Here is a 13,213-nt window from a genome sequence, read left to right as displayed (position 1 = left end):
GCATGTTAAAGCGGGGTTCTTACGTTTGTCCGTACGGCCATATTTCCCCAACCCAATGCGCTGTTTTAAATGTCAGCGCTTTGGGCATACTACGTTGGGGTGCAATGGAATAGCCACGTGTGGTAAATGTGGTCAGCCTGCCCATGACGGAGCCGATTGTTCATCGCCTGTGAAGTGCGTGAATTGCTCTGGGAGTCACCCTGTCTGGAGCCGGATCTGCCCCATCTATCTCGAAGAGCGGAAGGTACAGGAGATTAAAACATCTAAGCGCATCCCCTATGGTGAGGCCAAGAAGATCTTTAAGGCCATGCAACCTCCTGTGTTTTCCACATCTTTCGCTTCCGCTCTCAAAAAACCGGTACAACTGGCCACTGTTGCTACACAAACGGAGGTTGCTAGTGTTAGCACTAAAACCTGCGCTTGCCAGTGCACTTGTGCTGCTGCGGTTGTTTTGCAATCTGCGGCTCTCCCCGCTACATCGGACAAGGCCGTGGTTGCTGACATTGAGGTACTTCCAGCCTCCCCCCATATGGCGCCTTCTGCCCAGGCGAGTCAACCTCCAACTGTTGACAAGGCTCTGCATTCCAAGCCCCCCAAGACAAAGCCTCAGAAGATGAAGGTTCTGCCACCTGAGGAGACTAGTCAGCGTCGGTCCGATGATGATGCCATCGTGCTGTCTGACATCTCCCGTGGGTCGTCATCGGATCTTATGGACATTGATGTCGACCGGGGGCGATCTTCTCGCCCCAGGAATAAATCTCCGGCCAGTACGGTCTCTCCTCCAAAGCACAGAGGCAGGGTGAAAGTTCAGCCACCCTGATCACTGGCTCCCATATTACAGTGGAACCTGAATGGTTTCAGGACGCATGTGGCCGAATTACAACTCCTCATACGAGAGTGCCCCTTGTGCTTATGTCTCCAAGAGACACATTTTCGGGCCACTGATTCTCCTTCTTTACGCGGCTATACCGCATATCGAAAAGATGATCTGACGGGGCAAAGGGCAAAGGGTGGTGTTGCAGTTTTTGTCCGTGATGTGCACCCCTCATCTGAGCTCCCTCTCGTCACCGACTTGCAAGCAGTTGCAGTTGACATTCTTGTGGGTCGGAGGCTCACAGTCTGTTCTGTATATTTACCACCTCCGGATGCGATAGACACTGAGGCTCTCATGGACCTTATTAGCCAACTCCCTCGCCCGTTTCTTCTTCTGGGGGACTTCAACGCTCATAATGTCTTATGGGGCTCTCCGACTACTTGCCCCAGGGGTCGCATTCTGGAAAGCGTCATGATGTCTGAAGAACTGTGCCTCCTCAACTCTGGTGCTCCCACTCATTTCTGTACTGCTTCCGGATCGTCATCGGCTATTGACCTTTCCTTTTGCTCTCCAGCACTCGCGGATTCTGCTCTGTGGGAGGCTGCAGCTGACCTCCATTCTAGTGACCACTTCCCCCTCTGGATTCGCCTCCTGGATGAGGCTGTGGCATTACCAGTGCCGCCCCGGTGGCACCTTTGCAGAGCTGACTGGACACTTTTCAGCCAACTGGCTGTTTTGGAACACCGTACCAGCGTCCACGAATGGGTAGACCATGTTGCAGCCGTGATCTCTCATGCTGCTGAATTGTCCATCCCACGGTCATACGGTCATCCCAAGAGGCGTCCTGTCCCTTGGTGGACCACTGAGTGCCACTCAGCCATCCGCGCCCGCCGTGCAGCACTGCGCCGCTTCAAGTGCCGTCCCTCAGCTGACAATCTTGCGGCCTTTCGAGTGGCAAGGGCCAGAGCGCGGCGGGTGATTAAAGAGAGCAAACGACGGTCATGGCAATCGTTCTTGAATTCCATCTCTCGCTCCACTAGTTCTACGAAAGTATGGGAAGCCATCAGGAGGATTTCCGGGAAACTCAGCCAGCTACCTGTCACGGCATTGCTGCATCAGGGATGTCTCCTCACGGCGCCGAGAGACATTGCCCAGACACTGGCCATGCATTTTGCGGAATCTACCGCCACTATTAACTGTGATCCAGATTTCTGCCGCTACCGCACTGCCATCGAAAGGGGTCACTTGGACTTCCGGTCTCTAAATTCTGAACCCTATAACTGCCCCTTCACAATGTGGGAACTGGATTCTGCGCTGTCTGTGGCTCATGATACTGCGCCTGGTCATGATCAAATCCGGTACAGCATGCTGCGGCACCTGTCGCTGCCATCCAAGGAAGTTCTCCTGAACTGTTTCAATATGATATGGTTATCTGGCACGTACCCTGACTCGTGGAGGGAGGCAATTTTGATTCCCCTCCTCAAACCAGGGAAGGACCGAACGCATCCCAGTGGTTATCGGAGTATTGCCTTGACGAGCTGTGTTGGGAAGACGTTGGAACGCATGGTCAACCGCCGCCTGGTTTGGCTGCTCGAGACCAGGCAGCTCCTTAGCCCCTCTCAGTGTGGCTTTCGGAGATGTCGTTCCACTATAGACAACTTGACCCTGCTTGAGGCCGCCATCCAGCAGGCCTTTCTACGTAACCAGCATTGTCTAGGGGTCTTCTTTGACATTAATAAGGCGTATGACACTACTTGGCGCCGCCTTATCCTCAATCAACTCCATGAGTGGGGCTTTCGTGGCCGTCTCCCCATCTTCATTCGGTCCTTTCTTTCACACCGCCTCTTTCGGTATCGGGTTGGTAATGTGCTATCGGATTTGTACGTGCAGGAGAATGGTGTTCCTCAGGGCAGCGTTTTAAGTGTCACCCTCTTTGCCGTTGCTATTAACAGTATCACGTCCACTATCCGGAGTCCTGCCCAATGCTCCTTGTTTGTGGACGATTTTGCTGTTTTCTGTTGTTCCTCCAGTCTTGTCAGTGCTAGTCGGCAGTTACAGCTTACGATAAAGCGCTTAGAGGCATGGACTGCAAAGACGGGTTTTACCTTTTCTGCAGACAAATCTGTGTGTGTTCATTTTAATCGTTCTCGGCGTCTTTTTACCTCCCCTGAATTGCGTCTGAGGGACACCGTTCTTCCTTTTAGAGACACTGTGAGGTTCCTGGGCCTCACTTTTGATTCCAAGTTGTCGTGGTTGCCTCACCTTAAAGACCTCAAGGTGCGGGCCCTGAAGGCACTGAATATTTTGAAGTGTCTGAGCCATCGGTCCTGGGGAGCAGATCGGGCGCGTCTGCTGCAGTTTTATAGGGCTTTCGTCCGATCGCGTCTTGACTATGCTTGCACCGTGTATGGGTCAGCAAGGCCTTCGTATCTGAAGATCCTTGACGCAGTACACCATGAGGGTATCAGGCTGGCCACTGGTGCCTTCCGTACCAGTCCCATCCCCAGCCTGTGTGTTGAGGCAGGGGAACCGCCGCTCGCCATCCGGCGGAAACTCCTCATGGTGCGACGGGTGTGTCATTTCCTTGCCTGTCCTACCTCCCCTGCGTACCCTACCGTTGCCCGACCGCCTATGGAACGTCTCTTTTCCAGTCGTCCCAGGGCAACAAAACCATTTGGGATTCGTGCCAAGCATTTGCTTGAGTCCCTTGGTGTGGAGCGTGTGGCCCCCCAACGACAAGGCTTTACTCGCCTGCCTCCCTGGTTGCTCCAGAGGCCCAGTGTCCTCTTAGACTTGTCGGAGAACCGGAGGAACTGCACTCCGGCGTTTGTTTTTACCTCCTTATTTTACGATATTTTAAACCAGCATCCGGACCATGTACCTGTATTCACAGATGGCTCTAAACAGGGGGACACTGTTGGTTGTGCTGTTGTTTTCCCTGATCGAGTAGTCAAGTTACGGCTTCCTGCGGTGTTTACCATCCTCGATGCCGAATTGTTTGCAATACTGCGGGCATTGGAGCAGATGAGATGTGTTCCCAGTATTAAGTTCCTCATCTGTTCTGACTCCCTGAGTGCCCTTCAGACCATTCAACACTTGTACCCAGCGGATACGGTCGTCCAGAACATCCATGATGCCCTACTCCACCTGCAACGGCAGGGGAAGGCGGTTTCCTTCTGCTGGGTGCCGGGGCACGTGGGTATTAGGGGCAACGAACTGGCGGATGTGGCTGCCAAAGATGCATGTTCCCTCCCTCACGTTGTTGAATGTGCCGTCCCCCTCCATGCTGTAACCTCCCTTTTGCGTTTTCGTGTTATGCATCAATGGGAAGAGGAGTGGTTGGCAGTTTCTGACAATAAGCTGCGTCTGGTAAAGGCCACTACGCGACCATGGCGTACGTCCTACCAGTCATACAGGCGGGATGAGGTTCTCCTCACTCGCCTCCGCATTGGACATAGTCCCTTCACGCATGGTTTTTTACTCCGGCGGGAGGACCCCCCAATCTGCAGTGCTTGTGGCGTCCAGATTACTGTCCGCCACATTTTACTTGACTGTCTTTTATTCTCTGACCAGAGGGCGGTGGTTTCCTTGCCACCGGATTTGCCCTCTATTTTGCAAGACGACGCAGCGACTGTGGTTAAGGTTTTACGGTTTTGTGTCCTGTCCGATCTGTTGCCTCGGATTTTAGGGAGAAGGTTTTAATGTGCTGCTGGGTGACTGGCTCACCCAGTTTTTAGGTAAGAGGTCCGCCAGTCACGATTACCTCCTTGTTTCACTTCGGTATCTGTTCTCTTTTCCTTGTGTTTCCTTTCCTTTTTTAGTGTGTTTATTCTCCTCTTGTTTTGCCTCTGTATGTGCGCATTTGGAACTGCATCAGGCCTGTGTCTTTTAGCCGTTCTCCTTGTTCGGCGTCCGTCTTCGTCCCTTCACCGCCTGTGTTCCTGTTTCTATGCGCTTGGGCGCTGATGACCACGCTGTTTAGCGCCCGTAAACCTCAAACACACACACACACACACACACATCTGGAGGCATTCTGTAATCTGATGAATATCTGAGTGTTGATGAAACACAGAAATTGCATTGGGATTGAATACAACAGTCACCATGCGCACTTTCCTCCATGGGAGTAATATCTCAACCAGTCTACGGTTTCATCGTCCCTGGAAGGCCAGTAGTTGTGTCCGATGCACATCAGGTGGCATTCTGTAGTCTGTGGACTATCAGAGTGTTGTTGAAACACAGAAATTGCATCAGGATTGAATACAACAGTAACCATGTGCACTTTCCTCCATGGGAGTAATATCTCAGTCTAAGCTTTGATCGTTCCCTGGAAGACCATTAGTAGTTTCCGATGAGCATCTTGAGGCATTCTGTAATCTGTGGACCTTCAAAGTGTTGATGAAACACAGAATTTGCCTCGGGATTGAATACAACAGTCACCATGCGCTCTTTCCTCCATGGGAGTAATGTCTCAAACAGTCTACGCTTTGATCGTTCCCTGGAAGAACTGTAGTAGTTTCCGATGCACATCTGGAGGCATTCTGTAATCTGTGGACTATCAGAGTGTCGATGAAACACAAAAATTGCTTCGGGATTGAATACAACAGTCACCATGCGTACTTTCCTCCATGGGAGTAATGTCTCAAACAGTCTACGGTTTGATCGTTCCCTGGAAGACCAATAGTAGTTTCCGATGCACATCTGGAGGCATTCTGTAATCTGTGGACTATCAGAGTGTCGATGAAACACAAAAATTGCTTCGGGATTGAATACAACAGTCACCATGCGTACTTTCCTCCATGGGAGTAATGTCTCAAACAGTCTACGGTTTGATCGTTCCCTGGAAGACCAATAGTAGTTTCCGATGCACATCTGGAGGCATTCTGTAATCTGTGGAATATCAGAGTGTTGATGAAACACAGAAATTACATCGGGATTGTATACAACAGTCACCATGCGCACTTTCCTACATAGGAGTAATGACTCAAACAGTCTACGATTTGATCGTTCCCTGGAAGACCAGTAGTAGTTTCCGATGCACATCTGGAGGCATTCTGTAATCTGATGAATATCTGAGTGTTGATGAAACACAGAAATTGCATTGGGATTGAATACAACAGTTACCATGCGCACTTTCCCCCATGGGAGTAATGTCTGAACAGTCTATGATTTGATCGTTCCCTCGAAGACCAGTGGTAGTTTCCGATGCACATCTGGAGGAATTCTGTAATCTGTAGACCTTCAAAGAGTTGATGAACACAGAAATTGCATCGGGATTGAATACAACAGTCACCATGACCACTTTCCTCCATGGGAGTAATTCTCAAACAGTCTACGACTTGATCGTTCCCTGGAAGACCAGTAGTAGTTTCCGATGCACATCTGGAGGCATGCTGTAATCTGTGGACTAACTGAGTGTTGATGAAACATAGAAATTGCATCGGGATTGAATACAACAGTCAAGACGCGCACTTTCTTCCACGGGAGTAATGTCTCAAACAGTCTATGCTTTGATCGTTTCCTCGATGAAAAGTAGTAGTTTCCGATGCACATCTGGAGGCATTCTGTAATCTGTGGACTATCAGAGTGTTGATGAAACACAGAAATTACATCGGGATTGAATACAACAGTCACCATTCGCACTTTCATCCATGGGAGTAATGTCTCAAACAGTCTACGCTTTGATCGTTCCCTGGAAGACCAGTAGCAGTTTCCGATGCACATCTGGAGGCATTCTGTAATCTGTGGACTATCAGAGTGTTGATGAAGCAAAGAAATTGCATCGGGATTGAATACAACAGTCACCATGCGCACTTTCCTCCATGGGAGAAATGTCTCAAACAGTCTACGCTTTGATCGTACCCTGGAAGACCAGTAGTAGATTCCGATGCACATCTGGAGGCATTGTGTAATCTGTGGACTATCAGAGTGTTGATGAAACACAGAAATTACATCGGGATTGAATACAACAGTCACCATGCGCACCTTCCTACATAGGAGTAATGTCTCAAACAGTCTACGCTTTGATCGTTCCCTGGAAGACCAGTATTAGTTTCCGATGTTCATCTGGAAGCATTCTGTAATCTGTGGACTGTCAGAGTGTTGATGAAACACAGAAATTGCATCGTGATTGAATACAACTGTTACCATGCGCACTATCCCCCATGGGAGTAATGTCTCATACAGTCTATGATTTGATCGTTCCCTCGAAGACCAGTAGTATTTTTCGATGCACATCTGGAGGCATTCTGTAATCTGTGGTTCATCAAAGTGTTGATGAAACCCAGAAATTGCATCGTGATTGAATACTACAGTCACCATGGGTACTTTCCTCCATGGGAGTAATGTCTCAAACAGTCTACTCTTTTATCGTTCCCTGGATGACCAGTGGTAGTTTCCGATGCACATCTGGAGACATTCTGTAATCTGAGGACTATCAGATTGTTGTTGAAACACAGAAATAACAGCGGGATTGAATACAAGAGTCACCATGCGCACTTTCCTCCATGGGAGTAATGTCTCAAACAGTCTACGGTTTCATCGTCCCTGGAAGACCAGTAGTTGTTTCCGATGCACATCAGGTGGAATTCTGTAGTCTGTGGACTATCAGAGTGTTGTTGAAACACAGAAATTGCATCAGGATTGAATAGAAAAGTAACCACGTGCACTTTCCTCCATGCGAGTAATATCTCAGTCTACGATTTGATCGTTCCCTGGAAGACCAATAGTAGTTTCCGATGAACATCTTGAGGCATTCTGTAATCTGTGGACCTTCAAAGTGTTGGTGAAACACAGAATTTGCCTCGGGATAGAACACAACAGTCACCATGCCCACTTTCCTCCATGGGAGTAATGTCTCGAACAGTCTACGCTTTGATCGTTCACTGGAAGAACAGTAGTAGTTTCCGATGCACATCTGGAGGCATTCTGTAATCTGTGGACTATCAGAGTGTTGATGAAACACAGAAATTACATCGGGATTGAATACAACGGTCACCATGCGCACTTTCCTCCATGGGAGTAATGTCTCAATTGTCATCGATTTGATCGTTCCCTAAAGACCAGTAGTAGTTTCCGATGCACATCTGGAAGCACTCTGTAATCTGTGGTCTACACGGGTGTTGATGAAACCCAGAAAGTGTATCGGCATTGAATACTACAGTCACCAATGCGACCTTTCCTCCTTGGAGTAATGTCTCAAACAGTCTACTCCTTGATCATTCCCTGGAGGACCAGTAGTAGTTTCCGATGCACATCTGGAGCCATTCTGCAAACTGTGGACTATCAGAGTGTTGTTGAAACACAGAAATTGAATCGCGATTTAATACAACACACACCATGTGCACGTTCCTCCATGGGAGTAATGACTGAAACAGTCTACGATTTGATCGTTCCCTGGAAGACCAGTAGTAGTTTCCGATGCACATCATTAGGCATTCTGTAATCTGATGAATATCTGAGTGTTGATGAAACATAGAAATTGCATTGGGATTGAATACAACAGTCACCGTGCGCACTTTCCTCCATGGGAGTATTATCTCAACCAGTCTACGGTTTCATCGTCCCTGGAAGACCAGTAGTTGTTTCCGATGCCCATCAGGTGGCATTCTGTAGTCTGTGGACTATCAGAGTGTTGTTGAAACACAGAAATTGCATCAGGATTGAATACAACAGTAACCATGAGCACTTTCCTCCATGGGAGTAATATCTCAGTCTACGCTTTGATCGTTCCCTGGAAGACCATTAGTAGTTTCCGATGAACATCTTGAGGCATTCTGTAATCTGTGGACCTTCAAAGTGTTGATGAAACACAGAATTTGCCTCGGGATTGAATACAACAGTCACCATGCGCACTTTCCTCCATGGGAGTAATGTCTCAAACAGTCTACGCTTTGATCGTTCCCTGGAAGAACAGTAGTAGTTTCCGATGCACATCTGGAGGCATTCTGTAATCTGTGGACTATCAGAGTGTTGATGAAACACAGAAATTACATCGGGATTTAATACAACGGTCACCATGCGCACTATCCTCCATGGGAGTAATGTCTCAAACTGTCATCGGTTTGATCGTCCCCTGAAGACCAGTAGTAGTTTCCGATGCACATCTGGATGCATACTGTAATCTGTGGTCCATCCGGGTGTTGATGAAACACAGAAATTGCATTGGGATTGAATACAACAGTAACCATGCGCACTTTCCTCCATGGGAGTAATATCTCAGTCTACGCTTTGATCGTTCCCTGGAAGACCAATAGTAGTTTCCGATGAACATCTTGAGGCATTCTGTAATCTGTGGACCTTCAAAGTGTTGATGATACACAGAATTTGCCTCGGGATTGAATACAACAGTCACCATGCGCACTTTCCTCCACGGGAGTAATGTCTCAAACAGTCTACGCTTTGATCGTTGCCTGGAAGAACAGTAGTAGTTTCCGATGCACATCTGGAGGCATTCTGTAATCTGTGGACTATCAGAGTGTTGATGAAACACAGAAATTATATCAGGATTGAATACAATGGTCACCATGCGCCCTTTCCTCCATGGGAGTAATGTCTCAATTGTCATCGATTTGAACGTTCCCTGAAGACCAGTCGTAATTTCCGATGCACATCTGGATGCACTATGTAATCTGTGGTCTATCCGGGTGTTGATGAAACCCAGAAAGTGTATCGCCATTGAATACAACAGTCACCAATGCGATCTTTCCTCCATGGAGTAATGTCTCAAACAGTCTACTCCTTGATCGTTCCCTGGAGGACCAGTAGTAGTTTCCGATGCACATCTGGAGCCATTCTGTAAACTGTGGACTATCAGAGTGTTGTTGAAACACAGAAATTGAATCGCGATTTAATACAACACACACCCTGTGCACTTTCCTCCATGGGTGTAGTGACTCAAACAGTCTACGATTTGATCGTTCCCTGGAAGACCAGTTTTAGTATCCGATGCACATCTGGAGGCATTGTGTAATCTGATGAATATCTGAGTGTTGATGAAACACAGAAATTGCATTGGGATTGAATACAACAGTCACCATGCGCACTTTCCTCCATGGGAGTAATATCTCAACCAGTCTGCGGTTTCATCGTCCCTGGAAGACCAGTAGTTGTTTCCGATGCACATCAGGTGGCATTCTGTAGTCTGTGGACTATCAGAGTGTTGTTGAAACACAGAAATTGCATCAGGATTGAATACAACAAGAACCATGTGCACTTTCCTCCATGGGAGTAATATCTCAGTCTACGCTTTGATCGTTCCCTGGAAGACCATTAGTAGTTACCGATGAACATCTTGAGGCATTCTGTAATCTGTGGACCTTCAAAGTGTTGATGAAACACAGAATTTGCCTCGGGATTGAATACAACAGTCACCAAGCGCTCTTTCCTCCATGGGAGTAATGTCTCAAACAGTCTACGCTTTGATCGTTCCCTGGAAGAACAGTAGTAGTTTCCGATGCACATCTGGAGGCATTCTGTAATCTGTGGACTATCAGAGTGTTGATGAAACACAGAAATTACATCGGGATTTAATACAACGGTCACCATGCGCACTTTCCTCCATGGGAGTAATGTCTCAAACTGTCATCGGTTTGATCGTCCCCTGACGACCAGTAGTAGTTTCCGATGCACATCTGGATGCATTCTGTAATCTGTGGTCTATCCGGGTGTTGATGAAAACAGAAATTGCATTGGGATTGAATACAACAGTAACCATGCGCACTTTCCTCCATGGGAGTAATATCTCAGTCTACGCTTTGATCGTTCCCTGGAAGACCAATAGTAGTTTCCGATGAACATCTTGAGGCATTCTGTAATCTGTAGACCTTCAAAGTGTTGATGAAACACAGAATTTGCCTCGGGATTGAATACAACAGTCACCATGCGCACTTTCCTCCACGGGAGTAATGTCTCAAACAGTCTACGCTTTGATCGTTGCCTGGAAGAACAGTAGTAGTTTCCGATGCACATCTGGAGGCATTCTGTAATCTGTGGATTATCAGTGTTGATGAAATACAGAAATTACATCGGGATTGAATACAACGGTCACCATGCGCCCTTTCCTCCATGGGAGTAATGTCTCAATTGTCATCGATTTGATCGTTCCCTGAAGACCAGTCGTAGTTTCCGATGCACATCTGGAAGCACTCTGTAATCTGTGCTCTATCCGGGTGTTGATGAAACCCAGAAAGTGTATCGCCATTGAATACAACAGTCACCAATGCGATCTTTCCTCCTTGGAGTAATGTCTCAAACAGTCTACTCCTTGATCGTTCCCTGGAGGACCAGTAGTACTTTCCGATGCACATCTGGAGCCATTCTGTAAACTGTGGACTATCAGAGTGTTCTTGAAACACAGAAATTGAATCGCGATTTAATACAACACACACCATGCGCACTTTCCTCCATGGGAGTAATGACTCAAACAGTCTACGATTTGATCGTTCCCTGGAAGACCAGTAGTAGTTTCCGATGCACATCTGGAGGCATTCTGTAATCTGATGAATATCTGAGTGTTGATGAAACACAGAAATTGCATTGGGATTGAATACAACAGTCACCATGCGCACTTTCCTCCATGGGAGTAATGTCTCAAACAGTCTACGCTTTGATCGTTCCCAGGAAGACCAGCATTAGTTTCCGATTCTCATCTGGAAGCATTCTGTAATCTTTAGACTGTCAGCGTGTTGATGAAACACAGAAATTGCATCGTGATTGAATACAACAGTTACCATGCGCACTTTCCCCCATGGGAGTAATGTCTCATACAGTCTATGATTTGATCGTTCCCTCGAAGACCAGTAGTATTTTTCGATGCGCATCTGGAGGCATTCTGTAATCTGTGGACCTTCAAAGTGTTGATGAAACACAGAAATTGCATCGTGATTGAATACATCAGTCACCATGCGCACTTTCCTCCATGGGAGTAATGTCTGAAACAGTCTATGATTTGATCGTTCCCTCGAAGACCAGTAACGGTTTCCGATGCACATCTAGAGGTATTCTGTAATCTGTGGTCTATCTGGGTGTTGATAAAAGACAGAAATTGCATCGGGATTGAATACAACAGTCACCATGCGCACTTTCCTCCATGGGAGTAATGTCTCAAACTGTCTAAGCTTTGATCGTTCCCTGGAAGACCAGTAGTAGTTTCGATTCACATCTGGAGGCATTCTGTAATCTGTGGTTCATCAAAGTGTTGATGAAACCCAGCAATTGCATCGTGATTGAATACAACATTCACCATGGGTACTTTCCTCCATGGGAGTAATGTCTCAAACAGTCTACTCTTTGATCGTTCCCTGGAAGACCAGTAGTAGTTTCCGATGCACATCTGGAGGCATTCTGTAATCTGTGGACTATCAGAGTGTTGTTGAAACACAGAAATAGCAGCGGGATTGAATACATCAGTCACCATGCGCACTTTCCTCCATGGGAGTAATGTCTCAAACAGTCTACGGTTTCATCGTCCCTGGAAGACCAGTAGTTGTTTCCGATGCACATCAGGTGGCATTCTGTAGTCTGTGGACTATCAGAGTGTTGTTGAAACACAGAAATTGCATCAGGATTGAATACAACAGTAACCATGCGCACTTTCCTCCATGGGAGTAATATCTCAGTCTACGCTTTGATCGTTCCCTGGTAGACCAATAGTAGTTTCCGATGAACATCTTGAGTCATTCTGTAATCTGTGGACCTTCAAAGTGTTGATGAAACACAAAATTTGCCTCGGGATTGAATACAACAGTCACCATGCGCACTTTCCTCCACGGGAGTAATGTCTCAAACAGTCTACGCTTTGATCGTTGCCTGGAAGAACAGTAGTAGTTTCCGATGCACATCTGGAGGCATTCTGTAATCTGCGGACTATCAGAGTGTTGATGAAACACAGAAATTACATCGGGATGAATACAACGGTCACCATGAGCACTTTCCTCCATGGGAGTAATGTCTCAATTGTCATCGATTTGATCGTTCCCTGGAAGACCAGTAGTAGATTCCGATGCACATCTTTAGTCATTCTGTTATCTGTGGACTATCATAGTGTTGTTGAAACACAGAAATTGCATCGCGATTTAATACAACACACACCATGCGCACTTTCCTCCATAGGAGTAATGACTCAAACAGTCTTCGATTTGATCGTTCCCTGGAAGACCAGTAGTAGTTTCCGATGCACATCTGGAGGCATTCTGTAATCTGATGAATATCTGAGTGTTGATGAAACACAGAAATTGCATTGGGATTGAATACAACAGTCACCATGCGTACTTTCCTCAATGGGAGTAATGTCTCATACAGTCTACGGTTCGATCGTTCCCTGGAAGATCAATAGTAGTTTCCGATGCACATATAGAGGCATTCTGTATTCTGTGGACTATCAGAGTGTTGATGAAAAAC

This window comes from Schistocerca gregaria, unplaced genomic scaffold (genome assembly GCF_023897955.1).
Source record: "Schistocerca gregaria isolate iqSchGreg1 unplaced genomic scaffold, iqSchGreg1.2 ptg000066l, whole genome shotgun sequence".
Taxonomy (NCBI): Eukaryota; Metazoa; Arthropoda; class Insecta; order Orthoptera; family Acrididae; genus Schistocerca; species Schistocerca gregaria.
Note: the sequence above shows the minus strand (reverse complement) of the source record.